The sequence below is a fragment of the Colias eurytheme genome, chromosome 26 (genome assembly GCF_061535395.1).
Source record: "Colias eurytheme isolate Ceu_HAF_F1 chromosome 26, ilColEury1 Martin Lab GWU primary, whole genome shotgun sequence".
Classification (NCBI taxonomy): domain Eukaryota; kingdom Metazoa; phylum Arthropoda; class Insecta; order Lepidoptera; family Pieridae; genus Colias; species Colias eurytheme.
This window is the reverse complement of record NC_143005.1, coordinates 364,965-389,208: the sequence shown is the minus strand read 5'-3', so window position 1 is coordinate 389,208 and position 24,244 is coordinate 364,965. Positions and strand designations below refer to the sequence as shown.

Genomic DNA, 24,244 nt, shown 5'->3' with positions numbered 1-24,244 from the left:
TGTGTGTATGTGTTAAAAGCGGGGTCGCGCTTTACTATTCTCATACATTTTCAACTTTTACGCTGCATACATAAATTCACTGAAAACAACACACAAAATTCAGACAACTAAAAAAGCGACAAACGACATTGTTCATACATTTAAGTCGCTGTTTTCACCTACTAAGCGCCCTTAACTATTTATTTTATTACGTAACTATAATGGTATCCATAGCAATTTAATCTGTACAAATGCAAGTTGTTTACTTATAAAGCAAAAGATTTAATCGCGCCAGCAAGTTTCAGTCTTATTTATTTACTAATAATGTGTTTTAAACTGTAGCGATGTTCTTGGAAATGAGCTTTTCATTAGGGATTATATCCAGTTGTTAAAGACTCGAGATTTTCTATTCGCGTCTGAAGATATTTTGCAGAGTGCAATAAGCAAGAAATGTTGATTTAATGAGAAATTGTTACTTTATGAGATACTTATCATACTAATGAATAATATGTTTTAAATGTTCAATTCATTTTATTTATATTGTTAATGTACATTTAAAAAGTACTGAGAGGAAAAGGCATTAATTGTAGGTATGTTGTGAGTTTTTAATGAATACAAAGCATTTCAATTCAGGAAACAGTTGGCCACATACACATAATATTCCTTTAAACAATAGGAATTATACTTATGTGCATTAATTAAAAACAGCATGAATTTGAAAAGGTTTTAAAATCTACGGTGGAAACTGGAAAGTTTATAAATTATTGCTTATTTATTAGCTGATTTATGTTCACTCTATCAAATATCTAAATCACAGACACGCCCATAAGCCTTCAATAAAATATTCGGTGAAAGGTCACTAGGCTTGCCCCCAGCGGTCATTAGAATTAATCCCTGCGGCAAAATTCAATTCGTCCCATATCTTGGACCTTCAAACTTGCCTTTTTGATGTATTATTTAGGTGTTTGGAGATGTAACGAATGCCTCTTTAGACATGTTACAACAAATTATGCCCAAATTATAAATTTGGTTCTTAGATTTCGTATATAGTCAAGACCTAATTTTCCAAAGTCAATTTTCAAATTAAAGTAAATTTATTTATTAGAGCTCCTTTTTAATCCAAAATATCAAATTGCAACAATCATCAAACATTCAGTTATTTATTTGATTTTCCATGATGTCGCAAAGGCCGGAAATATACATTTCGATATTATTAAAGAGTTATTAAATTCATAATCGCATTATATTTGTAAAGACCTAATTAGACTGGAAACAGTTACCAGGAACACATAACGGATGAGGAGGTTTACTTCAGAGGCTTAGACGTGTAGTGTAGGATGCTGGAGGCAGACTTAATACCCTTTGAGAGCGGTGGGCGTATGTAATCCCTGCCTACATCGTTGCAGAACATCCTATGCATTTACCAAAGATTACCTCTTCAATTTACACAACATTTTGAATGAAGTGGTTGTTTAATTGAAATAAAAAAAATAAAAATAGAAAAAAAAGTTTCGTCTCTTGGAGGCGCCGGGTATCGATCCCGGTACCTCTCGCATGCTAAGCGAGCGCTCTACCATCTGAGCTACGCCCCCGGTTGGATTGGAGCTCGAATTTTATGATCGGATTTAACAAAGAAGGATTGTATGCCGCGGGCTGGGTCGGCTAGACATCGCTACAAGGTCCTTTCTCTTGTTACTTCAAAGTTGAACTATGTTATCAGATAGGCTTATCTGTAATTTATCACACATAATATTGTTGAGATAAAATGAATGCCGTGTCAATATACAAGCGGTGAATTATTAGAATGATTTATTTTCAGTCAGCAACAACACGTTTTGCATACAAGCGTAGGTACAAGCATTTTATTACCTAATTCTATTAAAATTACACTTTATTCATGAAAGGATGCGGGTTCGAGTCCCGAGCCGATCGATTTTTTTTCTATTCTTTATAAATTTATATACTTTATAGTTTATTCATTTAAAAATAAACTAATTCATTGTATGGTTAAAAACATTGATTAGGATAAGAAATTAACGGGATTGAAGTAATTGTTACTTTATTTAACAATAAACAAAACTCTGCTATTCCGAAGCCGGAATTAAAACAATATCTAACAAACACGAAGAGAATATCAAACAACATTAGCACATGAGGTAATTAAAAAGCGTTGTTGCAATAAGTGCAGTCGAGAAGACGAGCACACACGGCTGCATCTGCGGGGTATCTAGTGTTTGGTCGAACCGCACAGCGCTCAAGGGCTTGCATTTACTTTAATTAAATACTTATTGTTTGTGATGTACTTGATGTTGGAAAGAAAATTTACAATAAAACGAGAGATTTAATGTTTTTGTACTCAAAAGTTAGTACTTTTTTTAATTTATGTAAATTGCTTACCAAACTACAATTTCTTGTGAAGAATTGCTAAGCTTTGACAGTTTATTAAAAATAATGTTACGGTATGTTTTTAAACAACATACACATAAAATATATGATAAAAATCATAAACTGGTTTTTTACATAATCAGTTTTGAATCTATCTTCTTAAAATTCGATTTATAAAGTTCCAGAAGCACTCTGTACATTTACAGGCTGCTTTTGCTAGATATGTATTCAATATTTGAACACTGTGAAGTGGCGTAGGATTAACTAAATACATTTTTAAAATAAAGAGAGATTTTTAAAAACTGTGCTAAGTTTACCTATTCATTTTTAATTTAAATTTTATAGATACAATGGAAGACTCGTTGGTTTAGATATGATAAACTAGCTTCAGACCGTGGCTTACGTTGCGTTTTACTTGAAGCTTTTCTTTTATTTCCAGCCACAATCTACTTGCTATAAACTCTAATAAAAGTGTTTTTAGAAGATTTTGCTACAATAAATATTATGTTGAATTCACATCCATATATGTATATATACTTTCTGATTTATAAAATATGTATTTTAGTGACTGGTAGGCTTTTCACATTCGTTGAGTGGATAAAATGAGGGAACGCATTAGTGAAATGCTTTCTTGTGTGAAAGCTCGTCATTTTATCCTAATCCGCGGGTATTATCCGGTGATGGAAAGTCTTACTTATAATATAACTAGATTCGTATATTTGTTATTTACCAATGGATTTCAACGATAGTTGCTTAGATAATAAGTTTTAGGTACTACACTAAATACCTAACGCTTGCGTGTTCACATGACTTGATGGTTATTCAATAACTCGTTTTCTAGCATTTGCAATATAAGTTTAAAAATAAATATAATATAACCCGTTTTAAATCCATTGTAGAGACGTAGAGAGACATATTATATATTTAAGTATTAATCTACTTCATCATTTTTTTTATGTATTTTAGATCATAAAAAATCTTTAAATATACTAAACTGTTAGAGATTTTCTGTTAGGTATTCAGTAGTAAAGACAAAGACACTTAGTTGAGGCTTTAATTAATTTACAATGTTTGGGACTTGGCAAGTGTACGAACATTAATGTTTAAAATGGCTATCCTCCATTGGCAAAGGTAATTTAAGTTAGGCTCCTCATAAAAAGTAAAAACTATTGGACAAGTTTTGTCTGACAGACCTTGAGCGGGCTGGCGTCGTGCCAGGCGCGGCGCGTGACGTTTGTACAGAGCGGCGCGGTGGCGGGAGCGGGTTTAATTTATCTCACTTTTTTTTAAATTAAATTTGACATAAAATCATGAATTAAACGGAAAGTAAAAAATGTTGTATTATGGAAGATGTTAGCTTACATATGTAGGTACTTATAGAGGTATTTAGAAAATAAAAATGAGCAAAGGTAAAGATAAACACACTAAAACAGCGATTCTTTATTCTTATATTTTTTCTCGTCTTTACGTTCCTTTAATATTTAAGATTGCGTTTCTCCATGTAGAACAAAATAAATGTCTCCAATTAAAATTAAAACTCAGTATTGATCAAGTAGTCGCCTCGCTGCCTTCATGATCACAGTCTTATGGTTAGGCATAGACCCATTGTGCCTGAATGTCCCCGAATGCTGTAAAAGATTTTAATTCTTATTTTCGAATATTGTGCAATTTATTTTTGGATCCCGTCGGGTGGTAGTTGTATGCTTGGGAACCTTTGTCTGCATGTGATTTGGTAAATATAATGGATAAATATGCGATTTCATAGCGTATAAATTAACATCACTGTCCCTGTGAATTCTGTATTGGCTGACGTTCCATAAAACAAAATATTCTACTTTAACTGTAAATAAGGCAAGTGTATGTATATTGCTTATTATAAGATCATCTTTTATTCTTTTTTACTGTTTAATTATATACCTACACGAGTAGTGATTTAGCAATATTTCAGCAACAGACACAAAGAGGCCTGTCCCTGACTACACACGTTTTGAAGTCGGCTTAAAGCTTAATTAAAATGAGAAATAAAGCCGCTGTAAGCCGATAAATCCTCATTGGATATTTTTGTATCATGTTTTCTTTAATTCACATCACTATCACTTTTTATATTCAAATATTTTGTATACAAAACTGCGTGGCATATAACATTACAGTAGGTAAAGTGATGAATAATTTAACAATAAGTACAAAGATTATTAATAAAACTTAGATATGGAAGAAAATAAGTTTATTCGGCAGTAAAAATATTTTTTTAGAAGCTAGAGTTCGACAACCACTAGAAAAATAATTTGCGAACAGTATTGATGTGTTGCACTGTCTGGGTGTTCATTTATGTATGTGAATGCTGCAGTATTTATCAAATATCTAGTTTCGTTTGCGATTGAAGTCGGGAGACAAATAGCGGTAATTTACAATTGGCTGTGATGCGCATCCGTCGGTGCAAAGTGCGGATGTTCAGATCGGATGTCGAGTGCGTTGCACTGCTGTTTAGAATCAATATCTACTGAAATGTATTGAAACTTGCTATGGGTACAATAATTGTATATACAAAATTAAATAATTTATACTAATATATCTATAGTCACTCAGGCATATAGTTTACATATATACTATGCAGAAAAATGTTAGTGAACTTAGCAGATCATTTTTAGCAGATCAAAAAAAAATGTGAGTTCTTATCGCGTGCAGTTGAGTTCTACAGTTCCTGATACTTTTTAGAAATAGTTCTGGCGTTTTTAACTTAACAAACGACATTTGAAAAAACCCGACCTGGACCCGGCTTAACGTGATGCTAAGACGTAATGCTACGACGTGATGCTACGACGTGATGCTACGGCGTGATGCTACGCTGTGATGCTACGGCGTAATGCTACGGCATGTGTTACGGCGTGATGCTACGGCGTGATGCTACGGTGTGATGCTACGGCGTGATGCTACGGTGTGATGCTACGGCATGATGCTACGGCGTGATGCTACGGCATGATGCTACGGCGTGATGCTACGGCATGATGCTACGGCGTGATGCTACGGCGTGATGCTACGGCGTAATGCTACGGCGCGATGCTACGGCATGATGCTACGGCATGATGCTACGGCATGAAGCTACGGCATGATGCTACGACATGATACTACGGCGTGATGCTACGGCGTGATGCTACGGCGTGATGCTACGGCATGATGCTACGGCATGATGCTACGGCATGATGCTACAGCATGGTGCTATGGCATGATGAAATATGACATTAATAAATTTTCTAGTGTTTCATTTTACGCGAGTATTTCTAAAAAGTATCAGAAACTGTAGAACTCAACTGCACGCGATAAGAACTCACATTTTTTTTGATCTGCTAAAAATTATCTACTACGGGAAGTTGGCAGATCATTTTTTCAAATGTCGTTTTTTAAGGTAAAAACGCCAGAACTATTTCTAAAAAGTATCAGGAACTGTAGAACTCAACTGCATGCGATAAGAACTCACATTTTTTTTTGATCTGCTAAAAATGATCTGCTAAGTTCACTAACATTGCAGAAAGTATGAATTACCTACTTGTGTAGTGGAAGCTAACCTTATAGGTTATATGGAGATTACTTTTTTATCATAGAGCTATTTGTTTCAAAGGTTCTTGGAAATCTAATTTAACATACGATCAATATATAGCGGATATTCATATGTATTAAAATATCAAGCCACGTTAAAGTGATGTTTAACTCGTCAACAAAACTATGCAGATGATATCAACCTATTAGCTCTCCATCTATTTTGATCTTCATTTAACCCTCCTCCCAGACACCAAGTTTATCAAAGAGCTGTTTGACTGTTGAACTCGAATCGAGCCGTGGAACTTGAGATGCAAAAACTTTAATTGGAGCTACAATATTTGAGGGCGCGGCTCGCGAACTATTTGAGCTCGGGTTCAACAAGTATCTCTAGTACGTAGCTATGTTGTATAGTACAGGTTGAATAGGGGGCAGTGTACTGGCTGTGAAAAATAATATCTAGATGACGAGCTTATATTATTATACAGGTATTACTGTAACGTCTGTCAAGCATGGAAATAAGGACTGTTTTACGAATTTGTTATGTATTTTGAGATATTTTCGATAAAATCGTGAGCCACATTTTTGACAAAAATGAAACTTGAATATCATAAAATTAATCTATTTCTAATCTGATTATTACACAGGTCGATAAGAAAGAATTACATGCTTCACAGCGTATGCCTACTTGCATTTCATGAATACCAAGATAACATGACTGTCTAAGAGGTCGTATATTTTCTTCCACAGGTTCTGTAGTTGATTGGCACGTTATCAACAAGGCTAAATAAATTATCGACACAACGAGTGGCTTGAGGCCCGGTAAAGTGGATTAAGGACCTCACCGAGGGCCCTTGTCACGGTCGGGGTCTCGCGTGCGTGCCCTTTCTGTCTTTTGTTCTGGGATAATTGATGGATCCGTGATATCTACTCGATTGTCCTTTATTATTTATAAAAGTGTATTTATAGGTTACAGGGGTTAGCTTTGAGTGTTTGAGATTAGCATTTGGCGACGTGTAGTGTAAGAGAACGTTCTGCCGAGCCCATCTGATTAGCTTTTGAGATTGATATGTGATACATAATAATATATTTATTTATTTATTGAGACTGCACATTTTATTAAATTGTCGGGTAAAATATTGTGGGTCACGTGAAATATTCCATGGAAAGATGCCGAAAAGTAATGCATTCGAACAAAACATTTTTCTAAAGTAAGTTTTCATTCTGTCACCATGATTAGTACTAAAATGGATGGATAACTACAATATTGAACCGTCGCTTCTACAAAGTTATTCGAGGCTTCCTCTCGGCATTCCTGCCACGTGCGACCATTGATTGCCTCGCACAGGTGGGGGGAGGGGGGAGGCTGATGATCTTATGTGTATGTACCTAGTGCCTACTTCATAAACAAGCCACTGAAATTGTATGGAACTCCTTGATTGGAATACGCCATTAAGATAGTTGACTCTAGTAATACATTAGAAGTCTTGTCGGTATCCAGGTACTCATGTTTTATGCAATTGTTTTACTATAACGAAATTACGTTCGTGAAGGAGTCTTCAGAACGATTGCACATATTTGAAAATTCATCAATTGATAAGCCTCTTATTCATTAAGAGTTAAGAGGTGTGGAGGGTCTTCTACATAGTGTATCGACTATCGATAAAGTATTGTTATTGTTAGGTTAAAAATAATAATTAATGCAATAATTAAGGAATTAATTGATTTTCAGATCGTGCATTGATTTAAATATTTAAATTAATTTCAATTATGTTCTGAGTAAATTTGTAGTTTAAAAATTGAAAAACGTTCACAGTATAGGTAATGAAATATTACACATTATAAAATATTTAATTAAACGCGACGCAATCAAGTAATTACTCGTGTGAAATGCAATCAAGTATTTTGACCACAGAGTACACTATAAAATATGTTTATGTCGCGGTTGTGGTGTACACCATAAGGTTTTACATATTTATAAAATTAGTTTTTTTTTATAAGACTGACGAAGTTTGACAACTCTACAATACGCAAATATAGTCGAAGCTGTGCAAAATATATCTACATAACTGTTGAGTGCAAATTCAAAAACAGTTGATTTCAAAGGGTGGTTTGTAAATAAATAAACGGTAAATAATTGCAATATGTTTAAAACGAAAACAAATTAAATAATTAGTTTCATAATGTAAAAGGCATAAATTAATACGTATTCCATGATTGTATGTCCTTAATTAACATAAGTTTGCAATGTTACAAGTCTAACAACAAATGAATAGGTATGTTAACCAATCTGTAATGTCTAATTTAGGTACAAATGTTTCATTAACCAATAAATCAAACAATATGACAACGGGGATCGTAATATAATCGAGTGTTTATTATTTGCGACGTTTTACATTAAAATTTCGTTCATACAGACGCAATTTTGCGATTTCAGTGCGTTTCCACTTGTTTACAAAGGAAATAAGCCGAATGTGCTCGACAAATTGTCAAAAGAAATTACCTTTTCCACCCGTTTTACTTATCATTTTATTCCGCGTAGGCGTGCCGTAGTTCGCATTGTTTATGTATAGAGAATGGGGCTTGTTTCTGTTAGAAGTCGGATCCTTAGACTTTTAGGGCTATCTGGGAGAATGCGTGCGGCACTATTAGAGTTTGGGAAATTTTTGTTTATAAATTTAGATATCTAGAGAAACTTATTTGATAGTAGTAGGTACTAAGGTACTTCTATGTTGTTATACTTGTTATCTCTAAGTAAAAGAGCAATATAAATTTTCATGTCGATATTTAATTTCGAATTTATAAATCTGCCGGGATTCACATAGAAATTACAATACCTTATCCCAGTAAATCTCAGCTCGTAATCGACAACTTATCGCCATCCCTATTCCCTATGCGTTATTGAGCACGTGACTGCTTGTTTCTATAGCTAGTGTACCTATACAGCCGTACAAATAAACGAGTTATAACATTTTATGCAAAGAATAAACCAAGAATAAGGAAAAATCATACAAATAAACACGAAATAAATGTAACCTAGTATAACTTCGTAATAAGTATTCATACTAATGCTATTCCGTCCTTATTACGGCTACCACCCTAGTATAAGTCTGACATAACCGAGTTATAACATATCTTTTAGTACATTGTGCTGTGTTTTACAAGTTTTAGAAGCAATTTTCAATCTAAATTTGAGATAATAGCAATGAGAGTAATACGAGAAGTAGAAAAAGTTGAGCAAATTAATAATTTCATTACGTACCTATTGAAATGGAAAATTTTGTATGAAATGTCAAAATATACGAAATTATGAAAAACCCTTTTGATATTTATAATGATTTATTTATTTACAACATGCGCCAAACCATACATACATAAAACTTATTTCTAAACTTATCACAATCATGTACACTTTCGTTGAAAATATAATTAATCTTCTAAGCCTGGAGTTGTATGTTTTGAACTTTTGAGTACCAGTTATTTGGCAACTCTCTATCTCAAGGTGGGTTTATCTTCTGTTTTCCAGATATTGGATAGCGTTATCTATCATTTGCTTGCATATTTAATGATATATTTAAATTATTTCCAATAAATATTAAAAAAATAAATAAACAGAACATCGTATGATGAAACTTCACAACAAATTCGACGAAGTCAAACGAGCGTCAGCAAAATGACAGCACCAAGGCTTAACCGTAGACAATTTCAATGTTTTTCATAATTTTGTGAATGAATTGCGACGTTGCCGCTTCGCGCCTATTGCATAGCGTGAGCATAGTGACATCGACGTTATTCCAAATTTATTTGTAAGAAATTATGACATCCTTATTCTTTATTTATTCTTATCATATCTATGCATTGCATAAGGTTTGAATAAGCAAGTTTTTATTTGTACGGCTGATAGGCTATAAGTAGTGTCTACAGGTAATCTACATTGTGATATAGGTATCTTACCGATATAACTGCACTGCACTGATGCTAATAGCAGTTATATCTAATAAAATAATATGTTATACCTATTTATGCGCTTATGAAATTAGTTTCTCTATATTTGTTATAAATAAATTTAATAGCAACTGTTATATACTTCAAGTTTTGTGTCGATATTGAATAGTGGGCTTTTGCAAATAGGCAGAATAAACATAATTTTGGCCATTTTGCGTTTGAAGCATTCGCGTTTAGATCAAATATCCGATATGTATGAAATTGGCCTAAACGCAAATACAAACCATTTTGAAACTTCATTAATTTGCTAACCGCTAGACCTGATAGAATTATTTCCATCAATCATTTCTTTTATTAGATTCTTACACGAGACTTGAATATTTATTTACATCCAGCTCTTAAATATCCAATATCAAAGTCAACAACATCTTGATATAATTGTTTAATTAAATTGAAGTAATATAATGTCAATATTGAGGCGCCCTTTCTCTAGAAGTATGTCTGTCTGCAGATTTTGCCGTGGATTAATATAAACCTTTCTTGGAAGCCCTGATTAAACATTTTGAATGAATATAAGATTGAAACCGAAATCATTATTGGATTTTCATTGGTTTATTTAAAGCTGAATATTTTGATATTTATTTCTCCATACGATACCTAATGTTATTTTTATTAAAGTCGTAATAAACGATGATAGTAAAAAGCTATTCAGTAAAACATCGAAATCACCGTAGCGGTTATACATATTATATACCATTAATGTGTGCAAAGATAAACGACGGACCCAAAGCTTCAGCGATAAATGATGGACTGCGGTTTTGGAAGGAAAATTCCCTCCCCTATACAAGTTTACTATTATGTTTCACAGCGCAAATGCGAGGTGCAGTGACCGCGGGCTAAACATCGAAACTGTTGTTTGTCCTGGCCACGTTACGAGCCTTTGAGTCTGACCCATAAAGGGACACGACAATTCCACACATTTTCGTCGCAAAATAAAATGCTTTTACAGTTTCGTCCAGGGTAATAACTAACTCGCCTCGTTTAACTGCCCAACGACCATCTAAATTACAAAAGGCGTGCTTCATTATATTTGCTTTTGAAATACGCTCGTTTTTCAATGGCCAGGCCAATTAAGATATTATTCGTTGATTATTTTAACGCGAAATGTCAAGTTCCCTTAAGAACTATCGAGTCTTGCAGGCCGATACGCTCTCGAGGGGATATCGCAGCAACCCGTCGATGGCTCGCGTCTCATTAGCTTTCCCAATAAAATAATTGAGAGATTTTCCCGTAGAGATGAGATAAAGTGGGGTGCGGGGGCGGGGGATGCCCGGGAAACCTCCAGTGATCGGCCGCCCGCCCTAGCGCTCGCACGCAGCCGCCCGGCGTGGTACTAGTATAACATAACCTCTATGTGATGTGTCTTATCGAGTGCTGTGTGCTCGACTCTTTGGGGATTGTGTTCATTGGTGGACATTGAATGGTTTGACCAGTTAGAGCGTTGTTTAATTAATGGATAACTTACCCGATACCGCCCTAACTTATAAATAAAATCGTAGATTAGTTAACGTTTTTTCAAATACAGAGCAATTAAGCCATTTTTTCGTAAATAGTAGAGTGAGCTTAAAGGATTTTAAATAAATTAGATATTTACTCGTTCATGAAAATTCCAATTAACCTAAGTATACCGAAGCAAAAAATTTCCAGTGATATTTTCTCTTCAACTTTCATGGTAGTATGCGCTTGAACTCTTATATTTATGGGATCATAACCACGCATAGTACATTGCCAATTTTGCAAGTATAAGATCAATGTCCGCAAAACTGGATGACATGAAATCGTTTCTAGAAGAGGTGACACGTCACGGCCGCGTTCCCATCGGTTGCACGCCGGGTCACGTCCCCCGTACCGTCCCAAGCCCCAAACCAAAGAGCGATGCGTCGCATTTGTCCCGTGTCGCAATCAACGGCATCTTTTATCTTCATTGCGCGACTTTTATTTAATAAAACGAAGCTTTTAACCTGAAAAATATTTGTAAATTAAGAGATGTCTCGAATGCAGTAACCTCTTTGTTGCTCTATAGGCGTTTTATTTGAACTATTTTCTTAAAAAGCGTGTTTTGTTTTATCTTTATATTGATAAATTAATCATTAGCCATTGCGCAAACTATTAGTTATACATTCAATGCTATTAATACATAATACGATGTATAGTTAATTATTCCTTCAGGCCATGCAATATCCGTGTATTAATTTATGTACATATCTATATATATATAATATCCTATTCAGAACACGTACTATAAATTCTATTCATTCAAGTCAGAATAGTCGAATTTGACGAATAAACAGAAAAGCAGCAAATATATTTTGATCTGGTTACCACGTGAGCAATGCGGGCTCTATAAACTCCTATAATAATAGACTAATGACTATGTATAGGTATTGAAATGCAACAAAACCTCCATGAATATATGTTTGTCCCTTTACAAATTGTTGTGTACTGTTTCATTATATTAAATAATATTGCACTATTCTTATTGAAACAATATATGTAATGGAGTTATGTTTACCAAGCTTTGCAATCAATTTCGTAATGGATTCGTTATTAATCTTCCAAATATCTACTAGATATTAAATTAAATTGGTTTCATGCTGTGAGGATGGTTAAGAAAACTGATTTTTTGAATATCTGTTCAGGATAATGCATCTAGTGTCTAAGTATCGCACGATTTAAAGTCTGTATTATAACGAACAAAGGTTCTATTGTGAATTTAAATATCTACGTACCGGGAAGAACTAAGAAATATAAAACGCTTTTCTTTTATATTAGAGATAGAATTTTTGCCAAGCAAAACATATTCATACTTTTACCTTCAAGACGACGTGACTTACACGCATGCGTTAATATCGTATCCATAAAAGTTATTCAAGAAAGTTCATTTCGTATAAAAGTATAACCTCGTAGCCTATTTATTCTCAAAACAAGGCCCATAACCACACATAATACGGGAAAACGCGAATAATGCCCGTATCCGCTATTTGCATCAGAAAGGGCTCGGGCCGCAATACGCTCCGTGTTTATGCCGCCATCTACATTTGTATTATTCGCATTATGCAGTCTTGTTCTTGTTATTGAATTGAAGAGCTGTGGTGATTACGATCAGCCATCTCGTCATCGTATAGGCGACCGAATTGTGTGCCTGCCAGCCTGCTGCTTACGTCACACGACCTTCTTGTCTGTAGTGCCTATCGGATTCATAACAAGTCTGTAGGTTAGGTTAGATCGTTTCGGTAATTGGATTTTTTGTACTGGTACTATTTTAATATCTGCTCTTGCAATAGAGTATTTAATATATTGATAATGTTACTTAAATTTTTAATACAACAGGATAAATGAACGAATACACAATATAACTACCAATATTTGGCAAATAGGGACTATAATAATAATTTATAAATGTGTGCGCACTTTTGTTTTGGGAAGTATCAAGTAACAGAGGGGAGGTTAACTTTTTTGTTAAAGGAAAAATACAATACAAATGTAAACCACACGTGAAACAGAAATACGAAGACGGAAGTTTAGATCTCAATTGTGATGTAAAATTTACCAAGCCGTCAACTGACTGACAAAAACTTAAAGCGTTCCTTTGAAGTTCAAATCCTTAACAACTGGATCTGGAGAAATAGCATTAACTAAAACAAGTCAAAACAGAAAGAAGATAAAGTCAAAATTTTTCGTCAAATTGAGATTATTTTTTTATTTACTCCCAAAATAACGTATTCATTTTTTGTATTATTATTATACGTTTATTGAGTCGAGAACATTTCGTCTTTATTACGCTCGAACATCTACTGATGTATCCTTTGATATCGCAAAATATACAAAATTACTTCAACGTAACCCCAAGTATGTCGGGGCGAAATATGTGACAAAGTATTTTAGCATAGATAATATAGTCTAAGATCCCACTGCAGGATCAGTGCGTTCATCGGTTTTTTGCTGAAAACCGAATTTTTATGTATATTTATAATTAGGAGAATATATATCGACTAGGTTGCCAGTCAAAATTTGGCCGCAAGCATGTTTAATTAAAATTTTTCTAATCGATTTTTGGGAAAAAAATTCGTTCACTTGTTTTTTTGAATAAAATGTAGTCTACATCACGTCAAATGATATAAAAATTCTAAAAAATCACGGTTGCCGCTTTTCACCTGGCCGCAACATCTTGGCAGCCTGGTGCAAACAGGTATGATTTCGATTCATTTTTACGTTCATAACGCACATTTATGAATCATATATCAAATTAAAGCTAATTTTTTTCTATTTATTATCATATATGGTTGCCTAATTAAATCCGGCCGCAAATAAGGGTTGCTGGCTTTTAAAAATTATAAATATAGGATTAGTGCGTTCATCGTTTTTTGCTGAAAACCGAATTTTTATGTATATTTATAATTAGGAGAATATATATCGACTAGGTCGCCAGTCAAAATTTGGCCGCAAGCATGTTTAATTAAAATTTTTCTAATCGGTTTTTGGGAAAAAAATTCGTTCACTTGTTTTTTGAATAAAATGTAGTCTACATCACGTCAAATGATATAAAAACTCTAAAAAATCACGGTTGCCGCTTTTCACCTGGCCGCAACATCTTGGCAGCCTGGTGCAAACAGGTATGATTTCGATTCATTTTTACGTTCATAACGCACATTTATGAATAATATATCAAATTAAAGCTAATTTTTTTCTATTTATTATCATATATGGTTGCCTAATTAAATCCGGCCGCAAATAAGGGTTGCCGGCTGTTAAAGATGTTGAATATTTAAGGTTGAGTGTAAACATGCTTGCGGCCAAATTTTGACTGGCAACCTAGTCGATATATATTCTCCTAATTATAAATACATATGGTTACATAAAAATTCGGTTTTCAGCAAAAAACCGATGAACGCACTAATCCTATATTTATAATTTTTATAAGCCAGCAACCCTTATTTGCGGCCGGATTTAATTAGGCAACCATATATGATAATAAATAGAAAAAAATTAGCTTTAATTTGATATATGATTCATAAATGTGCGTTATGAACGTAAAAATAAATCGAAATCATACCTGTTTGCACCCGGCTGCCAAGATGTTGCGGCCAGGTGAAAAGCGGCAACCGTGATTTTTTAGAATTTTTATATCATTTGACGTGATGTAGACTACATTTTATTCAAAAAACAAGTGAACGAATTTTTTTCCCAAAAATCGATTAGAAAAATTTTAATTAAACATGCTTGCGGCCAAATTTTGACTGGCAACCTAGTCGATATATATTCTCCTAATTATAAATATACATAAAAATTCGGTTTTCAGCAAAAAACCGATGAACGCACTGATCCTGCAGCCGGATCTCGTACTAATATTATCGTTACCTGATAAAGATTTTCGACAATATTTTATTACTGTAGGTATAGCTGATATTAAAACAGAAATATTCAAGTGATCTTTTTAGAATTTTGTTGACTGTAAACTCGAGTAATTAATAAGAATTTTTCTGGATAAGCCTGTAAGTCTATAGATTCAGGATTAGATTAAACAAAAACTGTCCTCATTATAAGGACCTATCTATCTTGTAGGTACTTTAGATAAATGAAGGGTAAAACTGTTGCATAAATTGTTAAATATAATTTTCATATTAATAAATGTCTAACAAAAGCATTATCTTGTACATGTTTTCCGACGCGCCGTCCTCGATTGAACCCTCGTTGTGGAAGATTAACGAACGCTTAGTTTGATGATGATGCGTTTTTTAAGTTTACACGGATCGCTACAGCATCGTGTAAAATGTGTATTATGGAGTGAATCTGTATTATTTATATCATAAAATAATAATCGGGTAGGTTATAAGGTGTATATACCTAAGACTTATAATGATTTATTAATCATAAAATAAAGAGTGAAAGAACAGTTCTACTCATGCTAATATCAATTAAAAGAGTAATTCAAAATCTTAAAATATACGTAGAATAAGTGGTAATTAAATAGATAATTCGTAAATTAGGAAGGGAAAATGTTAAACGATTTTTATTCTTTTGATCAAAGGTATAGGTTTGGAATTTAAAAATGGAGGATATCAGACAGACAGGATAGAACTAATTAATGTTAATTGAACTGTGAAATACCTTCGCTTTAGATTGTACCAGCAACTCAAACCAAACTAACAGCGAATAATTTAGTTCAGTTTGATCACCTGATCATCGCACTATTGGCCTAAATAAAGTGCTAATTACTCAAACTGTTATGTATTATAATAATTCTAAAATATGTATTTTTGTTCGTGGAGCTTATTCCGATTTAGATTTTTTCCTTCGATACAATAGATGCTTGGTTACAACCTAGTCTAGTGTACTATGTAGTTTGTGACTGTGCACAAGCTGCCGCTTTATCCGCCAACGCTAGAAAGACGCTCAAAGATAACGCGTGACGTCGCATCAATCATCTCGACTAGTGCGTCATTGTCAGCGCAAGTGACGCCGCGCCACATAACAATATCTGCGCTAATTATAGCGCCTGTCAGTCAATATCTACCGACGAACATATTTCATAAATTTAACGCTACCCCCCATTGTTTGTGTTACGTTAAATATATGAATTGTATTGCTTATAAATGCGAGTGGCATTAATTGTTGAAGTCATATACATGTCGACTGATTGAAGCTGTGGTCAGTCTGATGTGGTTGATATTATTGTATAATGTATATTGAATATAATATAACTTTATATGTATGATTGATCATTTCCTTGTACATATAGTACTTCTAATGGTTAAATAATAGCCTATTAATTTTAAACATACAAGATAAAAGAAATCGTTCCACCGACTACAAAATCCTCACTAAGTAGGTTCTACTCTTCTATACAATATTTTATTGTGCTCACAAAATTCTGAGAACATGATATAAACAACTTAATCGCTAAACCACTCACTGAAGATTTTATAAAAGCAAACAGACGCTGCACGGTGAACGATGTTTTCAGGCACGCGCTTATAATTGAAAATTATTACATGTTTTTACATAAAATGTCGCTTATTTCGCGTTTATGAAACGTTTTAGCTCACACTTTATGCTCCCATTCAAGTAGGCAGTCATTAGAAAATAGAGCTTTCTTCTGAGAGCCGTCTAAATTACGACCTTCGCAGTACCTTCGAGTTAACCGCTAAGTAGTTCAGATGAATGAGCTTTTGTATAGAACCTACTATATATATTATATAGTAGGTTCATATTCAGTTTTATGTATGTTGTATTTACAGTATGTATGTATTTACAGTGATTTTACTGTGACATAAAGAAACCAATATTTTAAACTTCTCTCTCATGTTTAACAGATAATTTCCACGGTAGGTATATATTTAATGATAAAAACACGTCAAACATATGTTCAATAAGGACTTATATCAGCGGCTTAAAATATTGAAAAACTTCCCCGAATTCGATTTGAGCTGTCAATTGTAAAGCCATCTCTCCGTGATTCGGCTGCGGAACTTTGCTCAACTCCGCCCGGTGTCGTCGCGGAGGCGTTAGGCTGTGCACACACGGACATAAATTATTTACAAAATACAGAGATTCGCATTACGTTACCTTCTTCGTAAAATCTTTAATTACTTGTGGAAAATCAGTGATAAATTACTAATAAAAACCAATTTATTCAAAACGACTTTCCACTCTACACACTGCTTGCTTCTCATCTTATTTTTATAGATATGAATATTCATAATTGAATGAAAGACAGCTTTATCATGAATGTAAAAGAAAAAACAAAAACGTATTACAGACAGTCAAATTTCAGCAAAAGCAATTAATCACAGCTCGCTTCTACATAAAACTGCAAAATAAGAATTTCGTCAAGGCTCAAATACGCATTAAAGTAGATCCGTTCGTCCTTGGGTGTGTGCGCGGCCTAAACAAACTGCTTGCTCGTCGTCAAAAACTTTGGAAGCTGTTCATCTGCTCCGAGCCTACCGTTGACGTCGGCGCGGCCAGGCGGACGTAATTGAGAAAGTTATCCGAGCGGCAAAATTTCTTTAAAAGACGCCTGACGGACGGGGCCCGGATCACTGCGACTCGATCGCGACTCGATCCCAACTCGATTCACTATTAGATAGTACGTTTGTGTGCACGCGTGACTGATTTACGTCAGCTCTTTAAGGGTTACATATATGACCCGAGTTCATTAGTGGAAAATCCGATAAAATTAATGGTATCGATTTTTGTAATGTTTCTTACATTAGGTACTAAAATATTGTATATTGCTGAAATATCTGTTACTTATCTGTTTTAATAATAAATGAACCAAATATATTTTACACACATTTCTCTTATCTATGTATTGAAATGACATCTTTCCTACATTGTAAAACTCTAGAGAGAACAATGTTGTACACGTACCTAATTTATGTAGAGCAGTATGAATTAGGCCAAATAGATACGTAAACATAAAGCGAAAAGAATATTGCGTGATACACACATCTAAAATATCCCGAATACAGCACACAAAAGGCCTATTGACATATATTTACGAGTCTTGTTTGCCCGTCGTAGCGATTGTGGTGAATAATTCAGCTCATTATGTGTGTTTGTCGTTACGTGCGCGAGTTACACGCGTAGTGGTAATTATTACGATAAATACTAATTAACGACGTATTTGGTCGTTTCATTATCTATTATAGTTAAACGTTAGTAGAATTAACGGTAGTTAAGTAATAAATAGGTAGTTTGTTGCTCTTGTACATAATTCAGTTTGAAAAAAATGTGCGGAAAAGCTTTTAAAATCTTTAATGATATCCACATATACTTCAACCTAGATTCTAGATCATAAACCATATTAAAGAAAGGTATTGTATCTAGATATTAAACTTCATTTTCCAAGGTTTTTGCGTAAAGTAATCAAACATTCGCATTACGCTTTCCATTATTGTGCATATAGAAAAAGATTAATTTAATCTTTGTGCGGTAGGAATAATTCCAAAAAATCTACATTTTCAAAGGCGAAAATTGGTTACAAACTGGAATTTTTCTCATATTTTCTTTTTCAAAATATGTTTTACATGGTATGTTTGCAATCGCTGCGGGGAATATAAAATTTTTGAGAGCTCGCCACGAAAAGTGAATATCATGCACCTTTCCGATATTGAAAAATGATTTTTTAACTGCTAGAATAACCTAACAACCGTGCTACAACAACATTGTATAGATTCTGTGTTGTATGTTATTCCATGATTATGCTCGGAGTTTGTAAGAGAAATATCTCGAATTTCGCTCAAATACACCGTGTGTTTTCCTTAAGCCGAAGTTTTAAAGGTCTCTTTTGTTTATTCTGCTTTAATTTGTTTTGACCGCTGGTTTAAATTAGATTTGGATCTCGATTAATGTATCTTTTTATATGCTTTTCCCTTTCAATCAGTAGGTACCTATAGTACATATTTGTTTTTTTGCATATGATTGAAACCTAAGTATTTATCGGTTATAATCAGTAAAATACGCTTATGAATTTATACTGATAGACAATTACTACCTACACTAGTAAATAAAATAAATCTTGAACGCTGGTAATTAGTGAATATGAATTACGGCGTCACAAATGTTTTCGACTAAAATTGTCTTATGAGTAGATAGGTAATGTGAAAAATATGAATATGACCACAAGTATAAACCCACTATAAATACGACTGTTTTCCGATATAGCCGTTGAAACCGTATTTTGCACAGTAAGCGCTAAAATAACTGCAATTTTCTGTGTTGCCACATATTTCATGAGACCATTCCTGCCGCAGAAACTGCATGTTTTTAAATATAAATCCGTGTCCCGCAAGTGAAATAAAATTTCCATTCCGTACTGTTTCTTACGAAATATAAAATTGAAAACGCAATCCCGTGGCTCGGCTCGCTAAAATATTTGACTTTGTAATTTTTGAGCGTTGTCGGCGGGTGCAAATATGAGGTGGTCATGCTTTTGTGGCATGCGTTAGCTTGGCATGCCTGCATGGATTGCTCATTGAGGGAATAAAATGTTTTTCATGTGAGAGCTGATTGCTTTTTTTTTAATTTATGCTCGTACGAGCTGAACGTTTTTTTAAACACGATGCATGTCATGAACGTGTGACGTTTAAACGTATGTTTATTATTTATTGTCGTTCGTCACTTGATGTATGTGCGCGGGAAGCGGTGAACCTTGACTGGTCGTAGCCGGTCGGTGGACAGATACGGGATGCGGAGCGTTGTTGCGGTTTACGGGCGAAGTATTCCACACAAAAGTGACGCAGTTTTGTGTTTGGATGTTGATTTATTTGAACTGAATATTAATATCAATGTTATCTTCAATAATTATGTTTGGAAATTCGATGTGGTTGATGATATATTTCTGCATCAAAACCCGAATATATTTAATAGAGAGATAGGTATATTCTCTGCCAACACAAAATATATTATAACAATGCCTTATTAAAGTAAATTATTCTGTTGTTTACATATACACACAACATAAATATTCAGATACACACAATGTAAACAAACTTAATTCAATCCATTCATTATCCATTAAGGCTGCAGTCTAGCAAAATTGCGTTTTCAACAAGTTATTTGACAATTTTTTCCCGGCTAATGAAATGATAAACTGAATTTTTAGGGTTCCGTTCCTCAAAAGGAAAAAACGGAACCCTTATAGGATCACTTTGTTGTCCGTCTGTCCGTCCGTCCGTCCGTCCGTCTGTCAAGACCCTTTTTCTCAGGAACGCGTGGAGGTATGAAGCTGAAATTTATATCAATTACTCAGGTCTACTGTCCCTTGAAGCTGTGAAAAAATCAAACTTCTAAGCCAACGCAATCAAAAGATACAGCCGTTTATGCCGCAAATTTTCGACACTTGCAAGGGAATCAAAACCTACAGGGTGCTTCCCGTGAACTTAGAATCTTGAAATTTGGTACAAAGCAACGTCTTATAGCATAGATAAAGGAAAAATTACGAAAACCATAAATTGTACTTTGTAAACCTTGCAGGTTTGTACGGAACCCTCGGTGCGCGAGTCCGACTCGCACTTGGCCGGTTTTTTTTTTTCTTGTTTATCAATTAGTGTTATATACGCAATGCGCGTGAATTTTTTCACATTTATAAAGTTATTTTATGTTACCTTAATCAGGCCTTCAAGATAAGTCTCTTTCCCCCAAAGACATTTCGAGCTAAGTTTGTGCACTCACTACGTTGCAACCGATTACAATTTACACAATCTGATCAGCGCATTATTATCCTTATATAGTCGTTATTAAAAACTGCTGAATACAATTGCCGAAAAACTTATGATTTTCTTAATTAGAACGTTATAAATTCATTAAATTTCCCATTTTTTGCCTTACAAAATCTATTGATAAATACTGCTAAAAGTTATTTTTTCCATTAATTTATTCGAGTTGATTGAAGACCAATGAGTATTAATCCTTTAAAAAATTTTTTTTTGAATTTTGATAATTCTTTAAATATTAAAAAAATATTTAAAATAATTAGGAAAAATCCTAGCGAATTTCTTTAGTCGCGCTCCTTGGGCCGGAGCGTTCTGACGTGTGCTCTACGCTCGATTTTCCTTCATACCGAAGTGAAAGTTGCTCTACTTCATTAAATTTAATATTTTTGTTAATTGATTATTTTTATCTTAGTTTTGTGCAAATATTCGTATTTTTAAACATTTGATTTCGATATGGAAAATAAACGAAAAAAATACACGTGTAACTACTAGAAAAAAAATTATCTTCGAACATAAAGTTAATGAAACCAAATAGATTGCAAAGGTGATTGGCAACAATTTCTTTATTTTACGGGGTGTCAGTAAAGGGATGTATATTTCTTTAAAACTAAAGTAAGCTCATAAATTTTCTTATAATATAATTTTTTTGAAGTTCCAAAAATGTTTATTTTTCGTTTGAGAAATACGAAATATAATATAAACTTGTATTGAGAACTTGAACTTCCCAAGTTCATCCGGGGAAATCCCCATACGGGGAAAATGATTTGTTTACTCCAAAATTGATCTGAGGTGTTTTAATTTTTTCTTCAAGTCATTTTCAACGTAGCGGCATGTTGTTTGATTATTAATTTTGTAACTTTAATACAGGATGTTGGTTTTATATTCTGATCTTACAGACGCGCTGACAAATTTAGTCCGCCATTTCTAGTTTAGTCTACCAACTCTAAGTACCAATATTAAAACGAATGGATTATCATCACATCATCAAAACTCAGATGTAATGGAAGATCACAATAACATAGAAAATTCAGTGGGTGTTGAGAACTAAACAAACAGAAGTAACAGAGACGCGAAGAATAAAAAAAGAGGACGAAAACGATAATTCGTTGATGCTTTCCCTTTTCGACGTATTGTTAGGGTACATCACCAATCTGCAAAAAACAAAACTGATAATTCCCAATTGCTGATTAAAAATGAAAAACAAATAATCGACAACAGTGGTGAAAATTTGCTGATCACAATGAAACATCCTTCAGTGGTAGCAGATTTACTCATTTAAAATGTATCGGTGAACAGCGTAAAGGAGAGGAGGACAGGAAAACATTATGAATGTGGATGGTGGATTGTATACAGGGTGTAATCGATAAGTATGTGCAGGCGATTATGACGTTATTATTGCAGGTATCAAAAAACTTAAAACTGATATCGAAATTACTTTACCTAATGAGCAAAATGACAATAATAACTTTTTAAAAGTATAACGAGAAATATCTAAAAAATTTACTTTATACACTCCCATATCAAAAAGGGAAAATGGGACTAGTAGAAGTTAAATGTCTAATTCCGGCAAAAGACATGAATGCGGAAGATGCGGTTAAAAAAAAATTTAATATTTGAAATACAATGCAAAAAATAACACTTTTGTCATAGATAAGAATCATGACTATTTTTTCCAAATTCAGGGACAACTAAACGTTGCAGAAGCAGAAGTCTGCTTATTTGCTGTTTGGACTGGAGTGAATCATTCGTTAAAAATAGAATATATAAAAAAGTATGTAACGTTTAGGCAAAATAAAATGATGGACCATTATCAAGATTTTACATAAATTGCCTACTGTCAGAATTGATTGATTCGAGACTTCAGCATTCGATGCCCATCAAGGACCCATCCTATATCATTCAAGCGATTGAAAAAAAAGAGATAAATCCACTGCAACCGATAAAGCATCAGAATGCTAGCAAAAGATTTATTAGGTTTATCAATATAAATCTATATATTATACATAATATAATAAATCTGTAGAAGACGCGAAGACTGACAACCGCGCGGACGGAGTCGCGGGCGGAAGCTAGTCAGAAATAAATATCTTTTGTTTTCATTTGCGTATTTTTCTATTTTATAATTTTTTAACACAAACATTACATTTTTTTTATTATATACAAAATTTGTTTATCCGTTTTATTAGTTAAACTGAACAACTTTCACTAAGAAACTTAGGTCGAAAAAAATGTATAGAGTTATGCATTTTGTATGGAAAGCTTATTTTTTTTATATTTCCTCCAAATTTCTTTGTAAAAGTTGATCAGTTATATAAACATGAAGTTGAAGATATCAATAGAAAGTATTCGCAAATTTTGTGTACTGATAAAAATAATCACCCGGTGTAATTTTCACAAAAATTGTTTCAAATTGTCATTTTTGATACTTATTACGAATATTAAATTATACGAATGATTTAATTTTTAAAAATTAAGTGGAGCAACTTTCCCTTAGTACATTTGTATTATTTACATATAGGATGACAGGATGCATTTGTTTGCACTACTAGACCAAGCCCTTAAGATTATTCAAATTGATTTAGGAATTATAGGATAATGCTAAATAGAATCCAACTGATAAGAAAATTAAAAAGGATTTTCCATCGAGTAAATTTTTTGTTTATACAATCTATCTACATTGTTTTCATAGAAGATTACACAAATGAAAAGAAAACATACGAATTAGCTAGTAGGTAGGTATTTGCATACAACGTTATACGTCGGCATGTAGGTAAGTCGAAATGAAACCAAAACAAATTAAAAATGGCAACGTGAAAAATAATCTGTATTAGTTAATTGAGGGACGCTCGTTTTAGAATGGATTGCGGTAATCAATACGCCGCGATCCGTTTCCGCGTTGCTACGGCTTTCTGCTTTTGTTTTTCCGAATTATAAATGTCCGGAAATATTTTATCTCCCGTATCTGTGTTATTTATTGGGGATTCAAGTTCATTCGCCGGGGTGATTCTTCTTTTATTGTTTCTGTTACACGGATTTCCAAAGTGTTGTTTGAAGAATATTGTATTCGAACGATTTATGTGGCGAATTCACTTTGGGTAAATGACGGCGCGCCGTGAATGGGT

At 33.7% G+C, this 24,244-nt stretch overlaps 1 protein-coding gene and 1 non-coding gene across 5 annotated transcripts in view; one reads left to right on the top strand and one right to left on the bottom strand.

Moving 5' to 3' along the window:
• Window positions 1-24,244, top strand: part of rg (A kinase anchor protein rugose) — a 402,779-nt gene that overhangs the window by 63,807 nt on the left and 314,728 nt on the right. The gene's annotated exons all lie outside the window — the stretch shown is intronic.
• On the bottom strand, window positions 1,499-1,571 carry TRNAA-AGC (transfer RNA alanine (anticodon AGC)). Its single transcript has one exon. It is a non-coding gene; the product is annotated as a tRNA-Ala (tRNA).